Genomic DNA, 6,000 nt, shown 5'->3' on the forward strand with positions numbered 1-6,000 from the left:
TATGTCTTTTGATTGGAGCATTTAATCCATTTACATTTATGGTTATTATTATTTTTTTATGTTTTTTTAAATTTTTATTGTTATTCAATTACAGTTGTATGCCTTTTCCCCCCATCCCTCCACCCCACCCCAGCTGAACACACCTCCCTCCCCCACCTCCACCCTCCCCCTTGGTTTCGTCCATGTGTCCTTTATAGTAGTTCCTGTAATCCCCTCTTCCCACTGCCCCCCCCCCCCCGCTATTGTTAGATTGTTCTTAACTTCAATGTCTCTGGTTATATTTTGTTTGCTTTTTTCTTCTATTGATTATGTTCCAGTTAAAGGTGAGATCATATGGTATTTGTCCCTCACCGTCTGGCTTATTTCACTTAGCATAATGCTCTCCAGTTCCATCCATGCTGTTGCAAAGGGTATAAGCTCCTTCTTTCTCTCTGCTGCATAGAATTCCATTGTGTAAATATACCATAGTTTTTGAATCCACTCGTTTGCTGATGGGCACGTAGGTTGCTTCCAGTACTTGGCTATTGTAAATTGTGCTGCTATGAACATTGGGGTGCACAGGTTCTTTTGGATTGGTGTTTCAGGGATCTTAGGGTATAATCCCAGCAGTGGAATTGCTGGGTCAAAGGGCAGTTCCATCTTTAGTTTTCTGAGGAAATTCCATATTGTTTTCCACAGTGGCCTCACATTTCAGAAATTCATATGGGACCATAAACGACCCCGAATAGCTGCAGCAATTTTGAGAAAGAAGAACAAAGCAGGAGGGATCACAATACCTGATATCAAACTGTATCACAAGGCCACGGTAATCAAAACAGCCTGGTACTGGCATAAAAACAGGCACATAGACCAATGGAACAGAACAGAGAGCCCAGAAATAAACTCAAGTCTATACGGTCAATTAATATTCGAGAAAGGAGGCAGAAGCATAAAATGGAGCAAAAACAGCCTCTTCAACAGATGGTGTTGGGAGATCTGGACAGCTACGTGCAAAAAAATGAAACTCGATCACCATCTTACGCCATACACGAAAATAAACTCAAGATGGATAAAAGACTTAAATATAAGTCGTAACACCATATGGTTATTATTGATAGGTACTTATTCATTTTCATTTTTCCTTTCAACCTGTGTTCCTCCCTCTCTCTCTCTCTCTCTCTCTCTCTGTGTGTGTCTCTGTCTCTGTCTCTGTCTCTGTCTCTCTCTCTCCCTCTTCCGTCTTCTTAGAGCTGCCCCTTTATCATTTCTTGCAATGCTGTTTTGGTGTTAACGAACTCCTTTAGCCTTTAATTCTTTATTTCACCTTTAATATTAAGTGATAGCTTTGAAGGTTAGAGTAGTCTTTGTTGCTGGTCCTTGTTTCACATTACTTGGAATATTTCATGCCAATCCCTTTTGGTCTGTAGTGTTTTTGCTTAGAAATTAGCTGACAGCCTTATCAGAGTTCCCTTGTAGGAAATTAGCTATTTCTCTCCAGCTGCCTTTAAGATTCTCTCTTTGTCTTTCAACTTTGCCATTTTAATTGTGATTTGTCTCTGTGTGGGTCTCTTTGGATTCATCTCAATCTGGACACTCTGTGCTTTCTGTAGTTGTGTGAATTTTCCTTCACCAGGTTAGAGAAGTTTTCTGTTATTATTTCTTCAAACAGATTTTCTATCCCTTGCTCCCTTTCCTCTTCTTCTTCTGGAATCCCTATGATGCAAATATCATTATATTTCATGGTGTCCCAAAGCTCCCTTAAACCATCCTCATTCTTTTTAAGTCATTTTGGTCTTTTTTTTTCCCTCTGAGTGTGTTTTTTTCTATCTTGTCTTCCACATCACTGATTCGATCCTCTGCTTCACCTAGCCTGCTTTCAATTCCTTCTACTCTATTCTTCATATCAGATATGTACTCATTTTCAACTGGTTCTTAGTCGTAGTTTCTGTGTCCTTTTTCATGCTGATGTAGTTTTCACTAAGTTCCTTGAGCAAATTTATAACCATTACTTTGAACTTTATGTCTGAAAAATTGCTTGTCTCAATTTCACTTAGCACATTTTCAGGGGATTCCTCTTTTTCTCTCATTTGGTGGTTATTTCTTTGTATCCCCATTTTTATGTCTCTTTTTGTTCATTTCCTTGAAGTAGGTAGATCTTCTTTGTCTTCCTCTGTTGTGGAATGGCCTTATGTGGTAGGAGACATATGGGATCCAGTGGTACAGTCTCCTTGGTCTCCTGAGCTGGATGCTCTAGGAATCCCCTTTGTGTGTGTGGGAGTGCGCTCTCCTGATTGTTGTTGGCCTGGTCATTGGTGTGATCTCCCTTCCAGGTGCATGACTGAGAGAACATCTCAACCCTCACTATTTCTTGTATGCTGTTGTACTGAACAAAGCAAAACAACACAGTGAAACAAAACCCAAACAAGCAAAGCCCCCTAACAACAGGAAAATCAGTGTCAAAATAACATGGAATAATAGAAGTGGAAAGAGAAATAGAATATTAGAGAAAGAATGGAAAAGAAAAAGAAAAGAATACTAGAAGCCCAAAGGAAAGAAAAGTGATTATGAGAGGAGAAAAGAAATACAAGTAATACAAGTAGTGAATATAAAGAGGAAAATGGGGAAAAAGGCACAAAGAAAGACAGAATTATAAAAATAAGAACAGGAAAAAGGAAAGGAAACATTGACGAAAAAAGGTAAGAGTAAGTTAAGAGATATGAAAGAAAAGATAGAGCAATAAAAATAGAACTAAAAAATAATAAAAATGCTATCAAAAAGAGAAATATTAAAAATAATGAAAAATAACAGTTATATTCATCTCAGCAGAGTTTAATGTTTGCTGGCTGGGTTCTCCCTTTGGATATGGCTCTATTGTTGTCTGTGGCTGGTGTAAGCTAATGTCAGATGCTGTCTATGTCTAGCTCTTGGCAGCCTGTATGAAGCTACAAGTCATCCACAGTGTGTGGCTGTTTCCTCTGGGTTTGGCTGCACACAGAATGGGCCAAGTTGATTTGCAAAGCTGGCATTTATCAGCGCTGGGTCCAAGTGTGGGTCAGCAAATGCCCCAAATTACCATAGGATCCACCTCTGCCTGTCTTTGACTGCTCATTTGATGTCAGTCTAGACTTAGTCACAGACCTGACTGTTTCTGAGAGGACTTCTGGTGGAATCAGGTGGATAGGACTCCTACCTCTCCCATGGGAGGTGCCTTTCAGACTTCAGAGAAGATAGTTGTTGTGTTCCCCTACCCCCAGCCACTTGCCTGAGTCTATCTGGGATTATGCCCCTTAACTTGGCTGGGTGAAACCCCTAGTAGGCCAGTGGGTGAGGCCTTCAGATCCCAGATTTTGGGTCTGCTGGAAACCAGGTGGATGTTTTTATGGCTTGCCTTGAGGGGGAAGGCCCAGTCTGATATCTGGGAAAGTGTATAGAATCACGGCATCTTAATGCCAGCATCTGACACTCCCCTAGTCTGTGTATGTTGCTGTCTCCTCAGCAGGGGTCAATATGTAGGAAAGGAGGAAAGAGAGAAGAAAAGAAAAAACAAAAACAAATGAATCAAAACAACAATAAAGAGATGCAGGGTGGGGAGAGCAGGATTCCAGAGGGTGGATCAAGTGGTACCCCACAGGATAAGGGAATTGCTTTTCTCCTGGGAGGGGCTTACTATTCAGAAAGATGGCAGCTGTGGTAACGAGGTATATTCTGGCATAGATATCCCCACAGCCACTCCCTCATGGCTCTCCCTGATGCCTACTGCTCCAGACTGTCCTCACACAACTCCAGCCTGCACCACCATTCCTTTGCTGGATCCCAATGTGAGTGGCTGCCAACACAAAACCTGTCCTTTGGCACTTTCAAGAAAAAAAAAAGTAGTTACTTTCTCTCCAGAGGGCTCCATCTCTCCCTGACAGACAGAAACCCCATGGCCTATTAACCACTGGATGCTACATGGGTGGCTGATCCTGGCACTGGTGCTCTGTGATTGGAAGTCCAGTCTGGGGTCCAGGCTTCTCTCCTTTCAGGAAGCTTCCACTGCTGTGCCATAACCTCAGTCTGCCACTGGTGCAAATCTATTCAATTCTTAATTGTCTTTGTAGCCATGGCAGTGACTCTAAAGAACCACACTCATGGAATATTCACAAAGTTACCGGGTAATGTTATTTATACTCCTGAAGCAGTGGGTCAAGATGAACTGTTTGTCAGCATATTTAAAGTAAATATGAAGATTCATGTGTACTGGTGGCTGCTTTGGGGTCCACACCATGGCTGGCCACATGGCAGGTATGCAACTACATGAATAGCTCCCTTTAATAACCATGGAATCCTAGACTCAATTGGGATTCCCTGAGCAAGGGCATGTCTCATACATCCCTTCTCTTTTCAGTTGGATATTTTTCTTAAAAAAAGCTCCCATGCTGATAAAGAGAGATCTGACCAGATTTCTGGGGAGGAGTAGGAAGGTGCCATAGGAAGAGGTTGCCCAAAGCAATGGTAAACAGCCTAGGACAGGATTAGCTGAGAAGCTGAATGCCTCTGGAGCACATGGAATTATGAGTGAGAAGATCTGAAATAAAAGAAGGGTTCTCAGGTTCTTGGATAGGGTGGCTCTGGCTCTCAGGCTCTCTCTGGCTTCTTCCATGAGGATGCCTGGTGCTGCAGCTGCCTGCATTTCCCAATGGATGGTATTTTGGATGGGAAGGAACTCTGGAAGCAGTTCAGGATCAGACTGGCCTGGCGGAGGGTGGCAGGGTTATTCTTTGGGTGTTTTAGAGTATATGAGCTGTGAGTCAGAAGCCTGCTATTCTTCCAAAATTGTGTAGTTTTTTCTAACTTATGTTGTTTTACTTTGTAAACTAACCCTATAGAAATGAGATAATTAAAAATTAATAAGGACAGCTGCTAAGAGAACTCAGGTGTTACAGACTTTAACCTTAATTGGTAGGCTTAAGTGACTAATGCATGTGGAAAGCTGTTATTCAAAAATTGTGAAGCTTTTGAATAAAGACTGCTTTTCTATGTCACCAAACCCTTGCCTCTGGAATTTTGCCTAGAGGGTGGTGGCAGGCAGCAGGATCCCAGTTGCTGTTTGTAACAACGTAATCCCCACAGACAGAGAGGAGAGAACTAGAAGCTTATTTTTGACCTGTCTACCCTTTATCTAGGGATATTTTTTCTTGCAGTTTTTGCACTGTATCCTTTGTTGTAATAAATCTTAGCCATGAGTCTAATTTTATATTGAGTCACAAAGGACTAAATGAGAGGTCATGAGAACCCTGAGATGTGAGATCTATCCACACATACATATATATGTTTCTTTTTTCTGCTAAGAAAACTCACAATGCAGTGATGTGGTAAGTAGTTTGCTTATAGATGTTCAATAGATTAAATATCTGAGAGGAGGGGTCTCAAATAACTATTAACCTGTTTCGACAAGTATGTTATAATGATAATAGTAATGGGCTAGAAGTTTGGAAACATGGATTCTAGTATTGTGTAAGTGCTAGATAGAAACTGAGAATAGAGGGACCAAAATAATAAGCAAAAGATATATGAGTCATGTTCAGATACTTCCTTACTCTTTATCAAAGCAATTTTCAGAAAGTTTAGAGAAAAGATAAGTATAATCTCATGGCTAGAAACTGTGAAGATAGAAGATGTCTCAAACAAGATATCATATTCTGAAAATTATAAATTTTATAAAGGAAATATGGACAGAAAATGGGGTTCTACAGAAATTAACATCACAGGGTGATTTGATCATAAATTCCTAACTGGGCAGTTCATGGTAGGTAGTTGTGCCCCTGGCATGTAACTTCTTTAGTAAAAGCTTTATCTTTGTTTTAAGCAAACCCTGCACATTGTTTTTGTGCATTTAGATTAATACACTGTCAAGAGAGTACATAATTTTGTCAACAGTCCTGTAATCCAATCACTACCTTGCTTTTTTCCTTACTTTGTATAAATCTTTCTTAAGTTCCCTTTTTATTTTCAAATGCATAAGATAAACTGCAAAACTGT

Source organism: Desmodus rotundus, chromosome X (genome assembly GCF_022682495.2).
Source record: "Desmodus rotundus isolate HL8 chromosome X, HLdesRot8A.1, whole genome shotgun sequence".
NCBI lineage: Eukaryota > Metazoa > Chordata > Mammalia > Chiroptera > Phyllostomidae > Desmodus > Desmodus rotundus.